Source organism: Chlorocebus sabaeus, chromosome 17 (genome assembly GCF_047675955.1).
Source record: "Chlorocebus sabaeus isolate Y175 chromosome 17, mChlSab1.0.hap1, whole genome shotgun sequence".
In the NCBI taxonomy this organism is placed as follows: domain Eukaryota; kingdom Metazoa; phylum Chordata; class Mammalia; order Primates; family Cercopithecidae; genus Chlorocebus; species Chlorocebus sabaeus.
Genome location: NC_132920.1, coordinates 72,557,345 through 72,579,334, shown reverse-complemented (window position 1 = coordinate 72,579,334; position 21,990 = coordinate 72,557,345). Strand labels below are relative to the sequence as shown.

The window sequence follows — 21,990 nt, the reverse complement described above, 5'->3', positions numbered from 1 at the left end:
CAAATACTTTGAGTTTTTATTTTTATTTAAATTAAATTAGGCTTAATGTATATATCATAAGTGAGAATGCAGAAGTATGCACCATTAAAAAAAACCTTTCATTTTAAGTTCAGGGGTACATGTGCAGGTTTGTTACATAGGTAAACTTGTGTCATGGGGGTTTGTTGTACAGATTATTTCATAACCCAAGTATTAAGCCTAGTGCCCATTAGTTATTTCTCCTGATTCTCTCCCACCTCCCACCTTCCACCCTCTGAAAAGTCCTCATGTCCTTTTAAAGGAAGTTAATGAAGTCTTCCACGTAATAATACAGAATTCAAATAACACCAGTGTGATTATCTCTGAGCTTCTATTTAAAGATATTTCTAGCCTATCTAATGGTTTTAAATACAACAAAGATAGCATTGTAGAACACTTTTATTTGATACAATGGTCATGAAGATTCATTCCTTTTATGTGTCTAGCATTGTGCTAGACTTAACAGAACATAAATAATCAAATTAAACTCATCAAGCACTTCTTGGGGATTGTGATTATTATACTAGGAGAATGCCAGACTCAGAAAAATTTGACAACTTGCCCATGGTCACCAAGCTAAAATATTCCATGAGTTGAATTTAAACCCAAATTAGTATGGTAACAAAGCCTGAGCATTTTGCATTACACAAGGCTAGAAACCTCTCTGATAAATCAACCGAAAAGGAAAACAGTAGTTGCCAGTGCTGGTAAATCACAAACAGCTCTGAAACTAAGCAAGGAAGACCCTGGATTAACAAGGAGGTGAAAAACTTTATTCTCTAGTGGAAGTATCTATAAATTTAGTAAACAGATCTAATCCATCGATGCTTACTATGAAAAGTTATGAATTAATATGCCCATTAAGTTTCTTTTTGACTTGCCCATATGTCCATAGCCCCATACTGCCACCACACTAATGCCCTCCAAGTAATTAACTGTTTTCAGTGAAAGTGAGTATACTGGATCCTATCCAAGCTTGACCTGTCAACATTTGGGATGACAATGACATTGATTAAGGGAAACACTCTAAGAACTCATCAGGTATGCATCTGCTTACTCTTGTACTTGTATCCCCCAATCTCTTCATCTCTTGGTTGCTAGTAACTAGAATGCTTATATATTTGAACCTTGCAGTGAAGAATGAGAGCAGAAATGTGCACTGCCAAAGGGGAAATCAGAAAATAAATGGGCAAGCCTCCAGACCACAGAAGCCATCAGCAAAACTGCCAGTTCAGAGGTAATGCAACTTTAGTGGTGAAAGAGTACAACATCTTTAAAGAAGAAAAACTGCTAAAAGTAAAATGCTATCTTGGCAAACAAAATAAAAAACGTTGCCTTTACTCTGCATTTGAACACACCACAAAAACATAGGATGTCCTTAGTTCTGCACACTTGCATTAGACACTTAATCCTAATGCATACTCCGTGACAGCTACTATGTTGGCTCCAGTGATGCCTTTTCCTGTCTGGATTTCTCAACAGTATCATAATTGGTTTTTCTGCTGTCATACATACTCAGCAGTTATTCATCTGTCATCTCCTATTTGCCAGGCACTATTCTAGGCATTAGTCTTACTACTCAGCCCCTTCCCACTTGTCTTAGTCAGTTTGGGCTGCTGTAACAAAGTACCATAAACTGGTGACTTATAAATGATGGAAATTTACTTCTCTCAGTTCTAGAGGATGAAAGTCTAAGATCAGGGGTCAGAATGGTGGGGTTCTGGTGAGGCCCCCTTCCGAGTTGCAGACTACCAACTTCTTATTGTATCCTCACATGGTGGAAAGAGAGGCTAGCTAGTTCTCTGGCTTCTTTTTGTAAGGACATTAATAACATTCATCAGGGCTCCACCCTAATGGCTTAATTACCTTCCAAAGGCCCAACCTCTCAATACCATCACATTGGGAGTTAGAATTTCAACACAAATTTGGGGGTGGGTGTCATAAACATTCTGTCCTTTGCACCGCTCTTTCTCCCTTCCTTACATTTAACCCAGGAGGATTCTTCTAAAACATAAATCTCGTCTTGTCATTTTCTTGCTTTAAAGCCTTCATCGGCTTTCCATTGACCTTGGCATAAAGTTGAAAACTTCTTGGTTAGTATAGCTAACAGAGCTGTTCACAGCCTGACCTTGGCTTCATCTGGAGTCATGGGCACAGGCTCTGTGTGTGAGCTTCTTTGCTCAGGCCTCTCTCTCACTTGTCCTCCCTTGCAAGTGTCTAAGACAACATGTATCTTCCATTTATGGCTTCTTGTGGTGGCCAGCTGACATGAAGCTGATAAATCCCTGTACCTGCTTCAGTGCTGCTCATAGAGTGAGTAGGAAGTCACATTCATGCTTCCCACCTTATATATACATTGATATTTATGTTCACTTTTATCCTCTTTCAGCTTTTTCTTTATGAAGTTATCCAGAGACACAGCAACAAAATTTAGAGTGCAAGGTATTTGAGTTAGAAGAGAAGGAGGTCCAGGTAAGAGGTGATAAAATATGGGTAAAGAATAATACACATAAGTCAATAATTTATCAGACACACACACACACACACCCACCCCCCACCTTTCCATTCTGTAAGAGTTATTATATTTGAAAGGGTTTAGGTTTATGAATGTCTACACACTAATAGCTAATCAGGTAAAGAATGATAGATAAGAGAACGGTCCATAGGAAGCAGTAGTAAAAATGCAATTCTTATAATATTCAATATAAGTATATGCACTGGCAGATGTTTCCTTTTCTACCCCTCACTGTGTTAACACTGAACAAATGTAAACTGTGTCATTTTATTTCCTCAACTGTAAGATGAGAAGGTTAAAAGAATTCAACTTAAAGGTCCTGTCCAGCTCTAAACTTAATAATTTGGCATTTCCTTGGAAATGTGTGGAAATAAAATCATAATGAATCCTAGAACTTAGTATTATAAATAGTAATCAGATTATTATTATGGTTAAATAGTATTCCTGTGATTTAGGTGTATTCACAAACTGGTGGCAGTAATGTGTTTGTAGCCATGCAATTCAAGTAAAAAAATATAACTGAGTTGCATTTGATAAAGGGATGCATATATTTTGATAAAGGGATGACTTCATTTTATTAATGGCTATATAACTCCACATTAAAGAAAGTCTGTCACATTCAAGAGTAAGGAACAACCTGGAACTGTTCTCACTGATTATCACATTTTGTTTTATCCAGTAAATGTGGGTTAATGTTTAAAGTTTGGCTGAGAGGATGTCCTAAATCTTTAATATCACTTAATGGAAAATTGCCTGTGATTATCAGTTGGAAACATTTTATTTTCTGCCTTAGATACAGTCAGTCCATTAATTTAGAAATCTCCCAGATATTCCTTTAGGTATATGCTTTGAATACTGTCTTCTATATTGGGAAGCTACGAAACCTCCCAATAGGCACACAATGAGTGAGGGTCTTATCTTTGAACATTGTTGCTTCCAGTCTTTGGGTTTCCATTAGCATTCAAGAGTTCTGGAAAACATCCTGTTGAACTGCTTAGCTCTCATCATGGTTCTTAAGGTCCCAGCTCTGGACCAGAGCCTCAGTGCAGACTGTCTCCCCACCTAAATCACTATAAACATTACCTTATCCTAGCCTCTATCCATGGAAACAAGCTAATGTTGGTCAAAGATCATTATTCTCACTTTGGAAGAATTTACTCTAATGCTTAATTTCCCATCATATTGATCAAGAAAATAGTTGGGGACTCTTCACATGTCATCCTCTGATTAAATTTTCTCTTTAATTCTTGTTCTTTCTCTGCTATTACTGCTTTGTTTTCTTTATTTTTAAAACTTCACTCAGTATCACACCTCATTTCTCTTCTGTCTGCCCCAAAGCTATTTTCTCTAGAGAACACTATCAGTTTTTGTCTATTTCTCACAGCCATTAAATCTTATTACCTATAACTTTTCCCCTTACATCTACATTTTTCTTTCAAGTGAAATAAGATCTTTTATTTGAAAACTTCCCCATTGTTTCAATTTTAAAACATTTGAGGATTTAGAATATCACAAAGATGATCATAAAGTAAGGTCTGTGTTAGGATTTTTCTATTTTAGATATTTGATTTCATAAGAATATTAAACTATATGCATATATTTTTAATTGTAGAGAATAAGGAATATTTGTAAAATTAGATGCATTTTTTTGCAATTTATAAAAAGAAATTTGAACATTGGAGTAAAGCACAGGTGGCATATTCAAATTAGCAGATATCTTTAATTTTAAAAAAGAAGATAAAAATATTTATAAGAATTTTTTCAATTCATTTGATTCTCTTCCAGGCTACCAAATTAAACTATCCTGAATATCATCACATATCAATTTACAGAGTTTTGCTTCTACAGCACGAAATTACTTCCTCCATTTCTTTGATATCCTGGTTTTGAATAATTCACTATGGCTTGTTGCTTCTAGCCCTATTCAAAAGTCTTTTCAAGTTCCAAAAAGGTTTTCTTAATTTTAGAAGGTCCATATGTTTAGCTTCTGTTAATAAGTGCTCTCTGGAGGCATAGTTAAATGGATATGAAAAATCTGCCAGTGGATGAGGTATATTCTTTGACATATTTTTAAATGTCTTGGGGAAAATAAAGATCAAAATTACAAATTACAAATTTTATTGTTTATATTTGAGTTTTACAAAATGATGTTATGGGATACATATAGATAGCAAAAGGGTTACTATAGTGAAGAAGATTAACATATCTATCATCTCATATAATTACTTTTTTTGTGACAAGAGCAGCAAAATCTACTTGTTTAACAAAAATTCCAAGCACAACACAATTTTATTAACTTTAGTTCTCATGTTGTACATTGGATTTCTAGACTTGTTCATCCTACGTATCTGCTATTTTGTATCCTTTGGTGTACATCTCCCTGTGTTCTCCGTCTCTCCACCTGTGGTAACTACTCTTTCATTTTCTATTTCTGTGTATTTGAGCTCTTTTGAAATGTTCCACATTTTCAAGGTATATGTCATAGAAAGACTATTAGAAAGCAATTTAGGAGATCTGTCTAAAAATAACACTGTGGCAATGTTCCTATATATTAAAATTTCAAGGGTTATGATAATTACTTGTCATGGTTCATTGTATGTGCTAATTTCTTAGGAAAAGAAAAAGCCTATATCTTCACTGGTGTCACAGCATGATAGGTGGTTAGAAATAATTAACAGAAAAAGGCACCACTAAATTTTTATTCTCTTAATGATGTGGATTTGGAACATTACATCTTTTAAGTGACCTCCTTCTCATTTAAAAAAAGTACCCAAACTCATTTTTATAAAAAGTCTTTACTAGACTGCTTAGAAACCTCAGCTAACCTATTTTGCAGATGGAGATTGGTGAGAATCTCTTCTCCAAGTAAAGTAAAATCATTTATATTGACTTGTCATAAACTGTGTTGAAAGTTTATTTTTAATAAAAATATAAGGTATAATAGTTAAGACGGTCTGTCATGTCATATGATTGATAGGAATGTCAAGGAAGAAAAGGAGATGGCCTAGGAGGAAATAAACACCAAGCTCGTTTTACTTATAGTGAAAGAAATAGCCACAATTATCATAGGAGAGAAAGGAAGGATTAATAAATTGTAGGACAAGTGGCTATTTATAAAGAGAAAATAATGTGAAGTCTTTGTATCACAGCATTAACCAAAAATAAATTCCATATATATTGGGGCTAGATGTAAATAATAAAGCTCCAAACAGTCGAAATAAAAATATAAATGATTAGTTATAGGAAATCAATTTGAAGATGGACTTTTATTATTTATTTATTTAAATTTTTACCTTAGGTTCAGGGGTGCATGTGCAGGTTTGTTACACAGGTAAACTTGTGTCATTGGGGTTTGTTGTACTGACTATTTCATCACCCAGGTACTAAGCCTAGTATTCAACAGTAATTTTTCTGATCCTCTCCCTCTTCTCAGGAGGTGGACTTTTATAAGCATGTACAAAATAACACAGTAAAAGTAATAAACATTTGAAATTCTTATGTGATTCAAAGGAATACACTAAAATCTAAAAGGCACTCGATAATCTAGGTGGAAAAAAAAGCATGGTCAAAAATATGACAGTCATTGACTACAAGATTTCTTATAATCTTTAAGAAAACCATGACCCCAACTAGTAAATAGATAATAACATAACCAGAAAACTTCAGAAAGAAAAGAATCCGTCATGGCAGATGAGAGGCAGGACTAGACTGCAGCCCCAACTCTGATGGATGGAGCAGTGTGTGGAGGCTTGTATCTTGAATTTTTGCCCCAGAGCAACTGCAGGAATAAATCAGGAAACTCGAATGGACCTACAGACCCTCTGAAGGAAGTGGGTTGTTCCTGCAGGACCTGGAAGACATCCCAAATAGTGTGTGGGAAATGTGGAAGTGGGAAAGGGAGATCCTCCACCCCTGAACACACATCCCCACTGGGGAAACTAAAGGCCTAGTTTACAGGTGAAGATTCTGACCTTACCTGAAGCTGAGTCAATTTAGAGAGCCAAGTGAAATACAGGGTTAGAGGAAGCAGTGGGAAAGACCTTGGGAGCTCACTGGGTCTCCAAGCAGGCCATCACTGCCTAGCACCACAGGGACCCTTCAGGAAGGTGGCCAGGGGCACGGGGAAAACACCACAGGAAAGGAAATCTCCAGCTGAAGTTTGTAACAATTTGAACTGGTCAAGAAGCCTCCTGGCTAGAACTGAGAGGAGGGTGCAAATCCAACGTGCAGACTCCACAGGCAGGGGAAGAACTAATGCCCTACTTTCTTTTGCGGCTGAGAGGCGGGTAGCCTGGGGCAATTTCTCAGCCCTGCTTGCCCACTGCCTGGAAACAGACTCGGTGCTGCTAGCAGGGGCATGGTGGGAATAAGACTGGCCCTTCAGATTGCATAGAAGCTGGGTGAGGCCTGTGACTGCAGGCTTTCACCCACTTCCCTGACAACCTGCATGACTCAGCAGAGGCAGCCATAATCCTCCTACCTACATAACTGTATTAACCTGGAAACCTCACCCCCATCCCCCACAGCAGCAGCAGTAAGGCCTGCCCAAGGAGAGACTGAACTCAGACATGCATAGCCCTGCCCCCACCTGATGGTCCTTCCCTTTGAACTAACCCAGTCCAACAAAGACAAAGAAAAAAGAATAAGAAAATATAAACAAAGCCTCCAAGAAGTCTGAGATTATGTTAAATGACCAAACCTAAAAATAATTGGCATTACTGAGGGAGAAGAGAAACCTAAATGTTTGGAAAACATATTTGGGGGAATAATTGAGGAAAACTTCCCCAGCCTTGCTAGAGAACTAGACATAGAAAAAAGAAGCACAAAGAGCACCTTGGAAATTCATCGCAAAAAGATCATTGCCTAGGCACATTGTCATCAGGTTATCTAAAGTTAATTAAGATGAAGGAAAGTATCTCAAAAGCTGTGAGACAAAAGCACCAGGTAACCTATAAAGGAAAATCTATTAGATTAATAGCAGATTTCTCAGCAGAAATCCTACAAACTAGAAGGGACTGGAGCCCAATCTTCAGCCTCTTCAAACAAAACAATTATCAGCCAAGAATTTTGTATCCAGTGAAACTAAGCTTCATATATGAAGGAAAGATAGTCTTTTTCAGACAAACAAATGCTGAGAGAACTCACCACTAGTAGCCACCACTACAAGAACTGCTAAAAGGAGCTCTAAATCTTGAAACAAATCCTTGAAACACATCAAAACAGAACCTCTTTAAAGCATAAATCTCACAGGACCTATAAAACAAAAATACAATTAAAAAAAAAAACCAAAAAACCAAGGTACCCAGGCAACAAATAGCATGATGAATGGAATGGCACCTCACATCTCAATACTAACATTGAATGTAAATGGCCTAAATGCTCCACTTAAAAGATACAAAACTGCAGCATGGATAAGAATTCACCAACCAACTATCTGCTGCCTTCAAGACACTCGTCTACGTAAGGACCATTAAACTTAGAGTAAAGGGGTGGAAAAAGGCATTTCATGAAATGGACACCAAAAGCCAGCTATTCTTACATCAGACAAAACACATTTAAAGCTATTCTTGTATCAGACAAAACAAACTTTAAAGCAACAGCAGTTAAAAAAGACAAAGAGGGACATTATATAATGGTGAAAGGCCTTGTCCAACAGGAAAATATCATAGTCCTAAACATATAAGGACTTAACATTAGAGCTTGCAAATTTATAAAACAATTACTAATAGACCTAAGAAATAAGATAGACAGCAACAAAATAATAGTGGGGGATTTCAGTACTCCACTGATAGCACTAGACAGGTCATCAAGAAAGAAAGTCAACAAAGAAATAATGGATTTAAAGTATACCTTGGAAGAAATGGATTTAACAGATACATACAGAACATTCCATCCAACAACTGCAGAATACACATTCTCTTCAACACGGCATGGAACTGTCTCCAAGGTAGACCATATGATAGGCCACAAAACAAGCCTCAATAAATTTAAGAAAATTGAAATTATATCAAGCACTCAGCTTGATATCAAGCACTCAGACCACAGTGGAGTAAAACTGGAAATCAACTCTAAAAGGAACCTTCAAAACCATGCAAATACATGGAAATTGAATAACCTGGTCCTGAATGATCATTGGGTCAAAAATGAAAGCAAGATGGAAATTAAAAAATTCTTGGAATTGAATGACAATAGTGACACAACCTATCAAAATTTCTGGGATACAGCGAAGGCAGTGGTAATAGGAAAGTTCATAGCCCTAAACGCCTTCATCAAAAAGACTGTAAAAGCACAAACTGACAATCTAAGGTCACACCTCAAGGAACTAGAGAAACAAGAGCAAACCAAACTTAGCAGAAGAAAGGAAATAACCAAAATCATAGCAGAACTAAATGAATTTGAAACAAAAAAATTACAAAAGATAAATGAAACAAAAAGCTGGTTCTTTGAAAAGATAACTCAAATTATAGACCATTAGCAAGATTAACCAAGAAAAGAAGAGAGAGAATCCAAATAAGCTCAATAAGAAATGAAACAGGAGGTATTACAACTGACACCAAGGAAACACAAAAGATCATTCAAGGTTACTATAAACACCTTTACGCACATAAAATGGAAAACCTAGAAGAGAAGGAAAGATACAACCCCCCCTAGCTTAAAGCAGGAAGAATTAGCTACCCTGAACACACCAATAACAAGCAGTGATATTGAAATAATAATTTAAAAATTACCAACAAAAAAAGTCCTGGACCAGACCATTATATTCACAGCAGAATTATACCCAACATTCAAAGAAGAATTGGTACCAATCCTGTTGACACTATTTCATAACATAGAGAAAGAGGGAACCCTCCCTACATCATTCTATGAAGCCAGTATCACCCTAATACCCAAACCAGGAAAGGACATAACCAAAAAAGAAAACTATAGACCCAAATCCCTGATGCACATAGATGCTAAAATCCTTAACAAAATACTAGCTACTCAAATCCAACAACATACCAAAAAGATAGTCCACTATGATCAAGTGGGTTTCATACTGGGGGGTGCAAGGATGGTTTAACATACAGAAGTCAATAAATGTGATTCACCACATAAACAGAATTAAAAACCAAAATCACATGATTGTCTGCTTGTTGATGGTGTGTTCGTTTACCTTGAAAACCCTAAAGACTTCTCCAGAAAGCTACTAGAATTGATAAAAGAATTCAGCAAAGTTTCCAGATACAAAATTAATGTACACAAATCAGTAACTCTTCTGTATACAGTGACCAAGCTGAAAATCAAATCAAGAACTCAACCCCTTTTACAATAGCTGCAAAAAAGAACTACTTATGAATATACCTAACCAAGGAGGTGAAAGACCTCTACAAGGAAAATTATGAAATACTGCTGAAAGAAATCAGAGATGACACACACAAATGAAAACACATTCCGTTCTCATGGATGGGTAGAATCAATATTGTGAAAATGACCATACTGCCAAAAGCAATCCACAAATTCAATGCAATTTCCATCAAAATATCACCATCATTCTTCACAGAATTAGAAAAAACAATGATAAAATTCATATGGAACCAGAAAAGAGCCCACATAGCCAAAGCAAGACTAAGCAAAAAGAACAAATCTGGAGGCATCACATTACCTGATTTCAAACTATACTATAAGGCCATAGTCACCAAGACACCATGGTACTGGTATAAAAATAGGCACATAGACCAACGGAACAGAATAGAGAACATAGAAATAAACCCAGATACTTACAACTAACTGATCTTTGACAAAGCAAACAAAAACATGAAGTGGGGAAAGGACACCCTATTCAACAAATGGTGCTGGAATAATTGGCTAGCCACATGTAGGAGAATGAAATTGGATCCTCGTCTCTCACCTTATACAAAAATCAATTCAAGATGGATTAAGGACTTAAATCTAGGACCTGAAACTCTAAAAATTCTAGAACATACCATTGGAAAAACCCTTCTAGACATTGGCTTAGGCAAGGATTTCATTACCAAGAAGCCAAAAGCAAATGCAATAAAAACAGAGATAAATAGCTGGGACTTAATTAAACTAAAGAGCTTTTGCACAGCAAAAGGAACAGTAAGCAGAATAAACAGATAACCCACAGAACGGAAGAAAATCTTCACAATCTATACATCTGACAAAGGACTAATATCCAGAATCTACAACAAACTCAAAGAAATCAGCAAGAAAAATAAATCCTATCAAAAAATGGGCTAAGGACATGAATAGATAATTCTCAAAAGAACATATGCAAATGGCCAACAAACATATGAACAAATGCTCAAAATCACTAATAATCAGGGGATGCAAATTAAAACCACAATGTGATACCACCTTACTCCTACAAGAGTGGCCACAATAAAAAAAATAAAAAACACAGTAGGTGTTTGTGTGGAGTACTGATGAGGGAACACTTCTATACTGCTGGTGAGAATATAAACTAGTACAACACTATGGAAAGCAGTGTGGAGATTTCTTAAAGAACTAAAAGCAGAACCACTATTTGATTCAGCAATTCCACTACTGGGTATCTACCCAGAGGAAAAGAAGGCATTATACGAAAAGGATACTTGCACATGCATGTTTATAGTAGCACAATTTGCAACTGCAAAATTGTGGAACCAACTCAAATGCCCATCAATCAACAGTGAATAAAGAAACTGTGATATATATATACACATACATGATGGAATATATATATGATGGAATATATATGTATGATGGAATATATGTATATATGATGGAATATATATATGATGGAATGTACATATGATGGAATATATATAATATGATGGAATATATATATATACTCAGACATAAGAAGGAATGAATTCATGGCATTCACAGTGATCTGGATGAGATTGGAGACTATTATTCCAAGTGAAGTAACTCAGGAATGGAAAACCAGTCATCATATGTTCTCACTGATATGTGGGAGCTAAGCTATGAGGACACAAATGCATCAGAATGATACAATAGGCCGGGCACAATGGCTCATGCCTGTAATCCCAGCAGTTTGGGAGGCTGAGGTGTGTGGATCACAAAGTCAGGAGTTTGAGACCAGCCTGACCAACGTGGTGAAACCCCATCTCTACTAAAAATACAAAAGGTATCCAGATGTGGTGGTGCATGCCTGTAATCCCAGTTACTCAGGAGGTTGAGGCAGGAGAATCACTTGAACCCGGGAGGTGGAGGTTGCAGTGAGCTGAGATCACGCCACTGCACTCCAGCCTGGGCGACAGAGTGAGACTCTGTCTCAAAAAAAAAAAAAAAAAAAAAAAAAAAAAGAAAGGCAAAAAAATGATACAGTGGACTTTGGGGACTTGGTGGGAAGGGTGGGAGGGGCGAGGGATAAAAGACTACAAATAGGGTGAAGTGTATACTGTTCTGTTGATGGGTACACCAAAATCTCACAAACCAGCACTAAAGAACTCACTCATGTAATCAAGCACCACTTGTACCCCTATAATCTATGGAAAAATAAAAACAAAAAAAGAAAACTTCAAAGAAAGAGAAAATATAGGTAAATATGTTTGACCTAATAAGTAAACCAAAGTAAATTAAGAAAAATAAATATATTTTATTATCAAAATAATTAAATTTGAGATAAAAATTTTACATAGTGCAGAATGTGTATATAAATCTATTTTCAAGTAGTTTGGAAATATGTACCATGCACCTCAAAACTACTCATATTGCTTGACTCAGTAATCATACTCTCATGAGTCTATCATTAGTAAATGATCTGAGAGAAGGAAAATCCTATGCACAGCGATATTTGAGAGAAAAAGAATCTTAAACGTATCAAGAAAGGATGATGGTTGCTGGGAAATATTGGTACATGTAGAAGTTGGAACAGTATATGGTTATTAGAAATGACTTTTGAGAAAAACAGAGTATCAGGAGAAAATCTTTTTGTTAAAATGTAAATGAAATATCAGACCATGAAATTATCTGTTCAATAATGTCTCAGTCTTCTGCAGAGCAGAAGGAACTATCATCAGAGTGAATAGGCAACCTACATAATGGGAGAAAATTTTTGCAATCTACCCATCTGACAAAGGTCTAATATCCAGAATTTACAAGGAACTTCAACTAATTAACAAGAAAAAAACAAAGAGCCCCATCAAAAAGTGGGCAAAGGACATGAACAGATACTTCTCAAAAAAAGGCATTTATGCAGCCAACAAACATGAAAAAAAGCTCAACATCACTGACCATTAGGGAAATGCAGATCAAAACCACATGAGATGCCATCTCGCGCCAGTCAGAATGGTGATTATTAAAAAAATCAAGAAACAACAGATGCTGGAGAGGATGTGGAGAAACAGGAATGCTTTTACACTGTTGATGGGAGTGTAAATTAGTTCAACCATTATGGAATACAGTGTGGCAATTCCTTAAGGATCTAGAACCAGAAATAACATTTGACCCAGCAATCCCATTACTGGGTATATACCCAAAGGATTATAAATCATTCTGTTATAAAGATACATGCATACTTATGTTTATTGCAGCATTATTCACAATAGGAAAGACACGGAACCAACCCAAATGCTCATCGATGATAGCCTGGATAAAGAAATGTGGTACTTATATACCATAAAATACTCTGCAGCTATAAAAAGGAATGAGATCATGTCCTTTGCAGGGACATGGATGAAGGTGGAAGCCATCATTTGCAGCAAACTAACACAGGAACAGAAAACCAAACACCACATGTTCTCACTCGTAAGTGGGAGTTGAACAATGAGAACACAGGGACACAGAGAGGGGAACAACACACACTGGGGCCTATTTCGAGGGGCTGGGGGTGGTGAGGGGAGGAAGAACATCAGGACAAAAAGCTGATGCATGCAGGGCTTAAAACCTCATGGACAGGTTGATAGATGCAGCCAATCACCGTGGCACACATATACCTATGTAACAAACCTGATGTTCTGCACATGTATCCTGGAACTTAAAGTAAAATAAAAAAAAAAAAATCTCATTACACAAACATTTCTCCCTCATGTATACAGACATTTTCCCCTCATGTGCCATTGTTCATTAACAAATAGAAAATATATTTTGCCTGAATATTAATTAAATAGCAAACTTTTAGTACCTGAACTTCTACATCTGTCATGGAAGATGAACAAAATATTCAAGAAAACCATTCCTGCCTTGGTCAGTTTTAGTAGTATGAACAGGACTGACAGGATTTGGGAAGTGTAGAGAGAATAGATACCACCTCCTTTTTTTTAGAAGAAGCACAGTATCAACTGTAAGACAAAAATATTTTCTAGAGAGTTCACTTACTCTTAAAATTAGTTTTAGAAATATTTCCCTTCCACTGGCCCCCATTCCCAACAAAGCCATGATTTTAGGCTGTGGTCCTCCCCTTCCTCACTTTCAGGCCTGTCCTAATGGAGCCACAGCTTGCATACTTCCTATCCTCCTTTTTGCCCTTTCTTTCGCTGTTTCTTCTCTTGGTTCCCTTTTTTTTTTTTTTCTTTCTTTCTTTTTTTTTTTGAGACATCCTTGACCCTGAAAATGGTTCATAAATATTTATTGTTTACCAAGTATTTTCATATGTGTTCTCTTAGTTAACCAAGAAAAAGTTAAGAAAAGTTTCATCTCTGAGTAACCCTCATTTTTTTGTCTGTCTTCTTGAGATGGAGTCTCATTCTGTTGCCCATGCTGGAATGTGGGGGTACAATCTCAGCTCCCCACAACAGCTGCCTCCCAGGTTCAAGTGATCCTCCTGCTTCAGCTTCCCAAGAAGCTGGGATTATAAGTGTGTGCCACCATGCCTGGCTAATTTTTTTGTATTTTTAGTAGAGATGGGGTTTCATCATGTTGGCCAGGCTGGTCTCAAACTCCTGACCTCAAGTGATCTACCCACCTCGGCCTCCCAAAGTGCTGGGATTACAGATGTAAGCCACCTTGCCCTGCTGGACCCTCATTTTTTAATAATTATTTTCCCAATAATTTCCATCGCAGGAGCTACGTAATAACAATTTTTCCCCCCCATTATCCTGTGCCCCAAAGTGGTCCAATGAGCACTTTTGCCTTTTTTCTCCTTCTATGCCTGGAGTACTCTGCTCTTCCCACCGTTACCCATATATGTTTTGTTTCCTATGTTGGGACTCTTATTCTTGCTTTTCAAGATGACTGTAATATGAGAACATGGTAGATAAGAACTTACTAGAAGAAACAAACAAAAAACCAACCAACCAACCAACCAACCAACCAACCAACAAAAAACCAGGACTCAGGATTCTCTAGTAAGAAAACACCAAAGGAGACCTCTTTTGGAGTGGTTTCAACAATACTTGCGCTTTCTATGAGTTTTTGAGAGATGGCTCTGTGACCACCACACAGCAAAGTACCAGTGACTTTAGGGTGGCAGGGAGTCCTACTGTTGGGGTCCGTGCCGGGGGTGGTGGAGAATGAAAGAACACACACAAGACAAAGACACACAGAGAACATGGCGGCCGTGCCCAGAGCCTCCGCCTCACTTTATTTATACTCCATAAACCCCACGTCAGCAGAAAGAATGCAATGCAAAACAAACTTTCTTTTCCCAGATGTAACCTTCTACTCAGTTCTTTGTTTCTATGCTCTTCTTTATCTTCCCACCTTCTTGGCGCCTACGGGAGTTCATTAAAAGTTCAATTGGAGATACTGTCCTTGAGCCCTATCTATTCTCAGCATACCGTTTTCAAAGGCCCCTGCATTTCCCCCCATTTTTTTTTGTTTTGTCTCAATCCTAAAAAGGTAGCCCATATTTGTTTTTGTGGTTTTTTTTGTTTTTGGAGGCGACGGAGGGAGCATCGAATCACCAAAAGTAGTAGACCCAATCCAAGTGTCCAAAGCAATATACTTTCAGAGATTGTAGAAATCCATGTCTTTATCTGGGTCCATGGGTTAAAGGCAGCAAGGCGCTGACCCAGCTCCTGAAGGGTTACAGTTCCGGACAACACATGTAATTGTTGTCGAAATGCTTTGGAAATGTTTTGAGTGAGCTCTTGGATCTCCAAACTAATATTTTTATGGCCTATTAAGAATTTTTGGATTACAGTCCAATTTTGAGAGATGTTAAAAAGTATAGGCGTTACACAAAATTGAGTGGAGTTCCAATCACATTGTAATGTTATCGGAGTACTGAGGACAGTGAGTTGATCTCCAAGCCATGTCAAGGCTTGTTTCATGTTGTCCAATCTTTTAGTAAGTTGAGAATCAATGTTTTGTTGTTGAAGCCATAACCGGTGAGATTGTTCGTGCCATTGTTGCACAAATTTAGTATTTTGTATGCTTTGATGAAGAGCGAGCCCTGCTACGGCCGCAGTGGAGATGATGGCGACAAGGCTTATCACCGAGGCAAGTATAAGTCCAAGGGCACGGAGGGTTTGCTGGAGAGAAGTCCAAATATAAGTCTTAAGAGGTGATGCCTCCCATGGTTGCGTAAGGTTAACAGGTAGCCAAATTTTCTTACGAGCCCTGAGGATATAAATATCCTCAGTAAAGTTGTGTCATCAGGAATGATTGAGGCAAGACAAAAATGTACACGTATTTGTACAATTAACAATCCCCATATTATTATCCCATGTTAAATTCCCTGTTAATAATAGGTAGGGCTTACAGACACAAGCAATAATATATCAGGAGGTATTTTGATATAACTGAATATGAAAGGAGTTATTTGGGTTAGAAAGATGAAGGGGCATATTTCCCACAAAAATGCTAATGGCATTGTCTGTAGCTAACAACTTTCAAAGATGACTTTGTACTTAGGCCTCCTTTACGCCATACCAAGGTTTTATTATTGTTAGTAGCAATACTTTTATTTACCTGGTGTCATTTTAAAGGTATGTGACTAAATTTTGTTTGAAAATCATCGTGCACACTTTAATCAGTTATTTGTATCCCATTGTATTTTAATAAAATCCGGGGTTTATTTTCCCAACATTGTTGCCACTCCAGCACCTCAATATTAGGAGAAACCTTTGGAATAGGACAAAAAGGTAAAGAACTAGGAATAGTTTCATTACTATATACAGTATGATTATAATAACAGTATTAGTAGCCACATGACTATGATTATAGCGAACAACCCAGGCTTTATGTGATTTTCGGAGACAATGAGAACTATTTCCCATGTATATTGGAAGTTTTTTCACTCCAAATTGGTATGTGTTGTTTATAATTTTTGTTTTTCGTTTTATATTGTCCTTGTCTATATAGGGGGACGGCATCCAAGTAGTGTCATTGGTGAAAACCTTAATTTCCGCCTCTCCCCAGGCGACTCCCTGATAAAAGGGTGGAAAGGGAATATAAGTGCAATATTTATACAAAGTCTCACTAAGGGAAATAAGTCCCCCGCCGAGGCACATCCAACAAAGGAAGAAATGCATGTTGAATCCAGTTTTTTTTTAACAGGGTTTTAATTATCTTGTAGGAAACCACTTAGGTTCGCTCCCTGTAAGGACAAGAGCATAGCCCCGTCCCTGTTTTAGAACTTGCCCTTGAACATACTTACCTTTTTTATTAGGATACCAAATCTTTAAATTGTCAGCGGGGACTATCACCGAGGGAGGTGAGGAAAGGGGTTACGACAGCGGAGTCTTGCAATTGTCTCCATTGATTCAAAAAATAATTAAGGTAAAAAGAACCTTCAAAATCAAAAAAATTAAGGTAGAAAGGTTAACCTTCAAAAAAATCTGGTTCTTTGGGGGGCTCATTTTCCCCTTTTTGTTTTAGTAGTTGAGTTTTTAAGGTTAAATTTGTGTGTTTAATGATGGCTTGACCTTGACTGTTGTCTGGGATACCGGTGATATGTTGAATATTGTATTGTTGTAAGAAAACTTGTAATTTATGAGAGACATAAGTAGGGGCATTATTAGTTTTAAGTATAAGAGGAATGCCCATGATGGCGAAACAAACTAAGAGATGAGTAATAACAGAAATGAGAAAAGGTATTAATGGTATGATGAACATTTTAATTGTTTAAAAGAAGGGACATTTTATGGATTAACCCCAGGATGGAAGGATGGAATGTTTAAAGGAGCACAGGAAGGACAAGCTCGAATAAGAGAACGAATGAAACCGTCGTTGAAGGCCAGAACTATTAGTGTGATGTAGAGTATATTTTTGTTTTGTAGTATGTAGGTGGCCGATTAAAAGTAAATTAATTTGAGTATTACCATGAACTAATGGTCCAGAAAGTTGAGAATGAGAACGAAGATGAGTGATGAATAAAGGAGCTTGACGTTGGCTCAAAGTAAAGGATAACAAAGAAAAGAATTTTTGAAGAGAAGAAGTAGTACAAAGAGGTAAAGTGGCCTGAGAAATGTAAGAAGTAACATAAACGGCGTATTGAGAATTACTAACAATGTTACAACCAGTAGTAGGGAAATTAAGTAAGACTATGAGAATAGTAAACAATTTTTTTTGTTGTACCGAGGGATAAGGATAAATTGTAATTTAAGATTGATGAAGTTTTTTGTCAAGAATTAGAAGTTGTAAGAAGATAAGTGATTTGACTATGAGTGAATTGAGAGATAATTAAGGAAGGATTTTTTTCCCAAAGTTGTCGACAGTGATGTCGTTCTGAGTTTAGTTAAATGATCGATATAAGTAGTCAAGTGTTTAGATGTTTTATTGAACAAAAAGATCCATTTTAGTGGCCGATTGGTTTGATGAATTATTTTTGTAGGAGAATGTAAAGTATGAAATAAACAAAAACAAAAAGAAACATTAGGAAGGGGCCTTTTAAAGTTGTTTTTTTACAAGTTGGAGTTTTTGTAAAGTCAAAGGAGTTAAATGGCGTGAGTTGTCCAAGTGACTGTCTTTTTTTAGAATAGAAAAAAGATGTTATATTTTTAAAATAGGACGTATTGTTTGAAAGTCATTTAATATTTTGAAATGATTACGTTGACTTTGAATTTTTTGGGGTCGAATATTTTGTGTTTTTAAGGTATAACCTAAATATTGAATAGGAAAATCTAGTTGAATTTTTTTTGGGGCAATTTTAAGTGAATAGAAAGAAAGTTGAGTTTGTAATGATGTAAAAGGACAAGTTTTTGACATAAGGTAGGGCTGTTTAACATACCTTGAGGTAAAACTTTTTATTGATATTGAGAAAGTGGCTGAGAATTATTAAAAACAGGGACGGAGAAGATTTATACAATGATAAATTAATATAGTTGGAAACTGATTTTTTACAGGATTTAAAGTTTTATGTATGAATTTTTGACATATAGTAGGGCTATTAAGTATACCCTGAGGAAGAAGTTTTTGTTGATATTTTTGAATGGGTTGTTTATTATTATATTTAGGAATAATAAAGGCAAACTTTTTACAATTTTGAGGTTGTAACTGAATAGAGAAAAAACAATTTTTGAGATTTATGACCATTAATTTTTAACTTTGTGGGATAAGGGCAGGATTAGGAAGACCAGGCTGTAAACTTTTTTTAGGTTTAATGTAAACATTTATAGTTTTAAGACAAGACAAAGACGGGAATTTTATGTAGAAATACGTGGCTTTATATTTTTTTTGGCCATTTGTTTTTTGACTTACTCTTTTAGAGTCTTAAGTATTTTTTTAAATAATGGTTACTGTTTTACTTAAATAGGAGTGGTGGCTATGAGTTTAAAGGATTGTAGCCCATTTTGAACATTATATTTTTGGCAGCTGAGGAAATATGAGGAATGTTTAAAAAAGTAGTAAATTGTTGTGAAAGATCTTGTTTCCAAAAATTAATATTGATAGGAACAATATAAAAATAAAAAAAACCACTTGACCTTGTTGACCTTTAGGACTGACATAGGTTAAAGGTTCTACGTCTTGATAAACCATAGAAGCAGCACCCAAGTCAGTGAGTATAACTGAAACTTGTCTTTTTTTTATTGTATAGGCCACTAATTTAAACAAATAATAGACATATTCACCCCCGTATCAATTAACCCTTTAAAAACTATTTTATTAATGTGTAATGAATATAAGGGCTTTTGATTAGAAACTAAAGTTTCCCAAAAAACAGTTTTTTTTGTGTTACCAAACCCTCCCTATTGAGAATACCTTCCCCTGCCTCTAGGCATATAAATTGTGAGACTTGAACCATAATAAGAATTTTATTAGTAACATTATGTCCTTTTGGCAAAGGGCCACACACTTTAATAGTTAATTTATATACTTTTTTATTAGGAGACAAAGTATAAGGCTGAGTAATAGTTAAGTCATTAGTGGCGCTCTGTTTAGTTGCCGCATAAGGCTGAAAAACTGGGGTAAGGTGTAAACAAATAAGGTGATTATAGGTACAGAAATTTAGTTTGTAACTTATTATTTAATAGAGTATTTGCTTTGTAAAAGATGGTGGACCACAAAATACTTAACGGATTTTGGTTTTTAAAACACAGTGATGTTATTCAAGGCTAAATAGATACTTGAAATTGGGACTGGATTTGGCGCCGAGACACAACTTTTACTTAGTTATTGATTTTTTTTTTTTGATTATTTTAAGGAGGGTGACTACCATTTTTGTACTTTATAGAGCAGTTTAGAGGAAAGGGTTAAGTATGTAAGTTTTGGGGACAGAAAGTTATATTTTTAAAATATAATAGTTATATGACCTTGGATACATTTATAAAACTGTCTTAACTCTGTTTTTTTGTTTACAAAATGGTAATAATTATAAAATTTGTCAGTCTTAAAGGGATGTTGGAAGAACTAAATGTAAGTGAAGATTTTTTTTACAGTAGTGGACACATAGTAAGTACTCAGTATACTATGGCTATTATTACTGTTATTATTGTTAATATTACGTCTATTTATTTTAGTTGTTTAATGTAATAAGTGTAGAACCATAATTTTACATCTTTTAGAGTTACGCTGATCTTGTATTTTTTGGTCCTTTGACTAGTTTAGTGATTTATTACAAGAAACCTAGTTAGTTTGTGTATTTTTTTTATATATATTTTTTATTTGTAAAGACTGATAAACCAACTACACTTTTAGACCTGGTGACATAAATTGTTGGGGCCCCAAGCCTGTGGGCCCCGGCTCTCATTTTTTAGGAGAGGAGACAGTAAATTTTTACTTTTATCAGTTTTGAAACGACATTTATTTGTCCAATGTTAACCTTTACCACAACATTTGTACACCTCTGAAGGCAGCTTTCTGCCTTGAGGGATAAAAGTGTTTAATTTTTATGACTTTTTTTTTGAAATGTCTAGGTTTACCACATTGAAAGCAAACACCTTGTTTGTTATTTCCTTTTAAGGCTTTAGACAAAGCTCCAGTAAATAATTGAGCATTATAAATAGCCCCTCCAACACTAACATAAGTTTTAATATATTTATCTAAATTGGCCCCATTGGCCTTTAACGATTTTAACAATTTTTGACAGTTAGTATAAGTATTTTTAAAAGACAACGTTTGTAACAAAATTTTTGAAGTAAAGTCAGTACCCACAATTTTTAAGACAGTATTCTGAAGACGGGCTACGAAATTTGTATATTGTTCATTTGTGTCCTGTAAAATCTTTACAGAGGAAAGGGAAGATTTTTCTGTTATTTTTACCTTATTTTAGGCCCTTAAAAACAAAGTCTCGATTTGAGTAAGGGCAACATTATCTAGACCAGTCTGAGCATTAAGAGTAGCATATTGGCCTGTGTCTGTGAGTTGTTTCTCAGTGGCTCCTGGGGGATCACACATAACATTTTTTTTAGCCTGTACATGTGTCTTGTTTATTTACCAGTTGTGTAATTGTAACCACTGAGAACGATCAAGAAAAGCCTTCCCCAAAGTCTTTTAGTCTATAGGAATTATCAAATTTTCTGATGAAAAAATATCAAGAAGACCAAGGATAGGGGTTCATAGTTAGAAATGGCAGCTTTCATTTCTTATAAAAATTTAATTTGTAAGGCATTAAATTGGACATTATTGCCACCATTTGAAAACTGAGCATTAGGAGCAAAAGAAGCACAAATAATTGGAAACAGATCCAGCTCCTTAAATTTTGTTTTTTTTCTTTTCCTTTTTTCCCTCCCCCAATGGCGGGCAAGGCACTGAGAAAACTTTGCCAAACAAAGGTAAAGATAAGGAAGCCGGGGGGTTGGAGGCACTGGAAAATCCTCTTTTAACAGGGCAGAAGGAAAAGAAACAGGGAAAGCTCACAAAGGTGAATTAGAAGAATGTATCTGTAATATTTGTTGAAGCATTTCCATAATACACTGTATGTCAGAATTTCCCTTAGAAGAAGGAAGAGCCGGCTTTTTTTTTTTCTCCCCCTTTTGTTACCCTGGCACAAATGGGCTCCATTTCAGATTTATTTTATTTTATTTTTCTAAATCCTTAGATACCTTTCCTCCTGTGGCTACATTACCACACTTCGAATCAGTCTCAAGTAACTCTAATGTCTGAGTAATAGAGTTACACAAGGTCCA

At 36.0% G+C, this 21,990-nt stretch overlaps 1 protein-coding gene across 4 annotated transcripts in view; it reads right to left on the bottom strand.

Annotated features, from left to right (window-relative positions):
- KCNQ5 (potassium voltage-gated channel subfamily Q member 5) overlaps positions 1 to 21,990 on the bottom strand; it is a 573,789-nt gene that overhangs the window by 285,450 nt on the left and 266,349 nt on the right. The gene's annotated exons all lie outside the window — the stretch shown is intronic.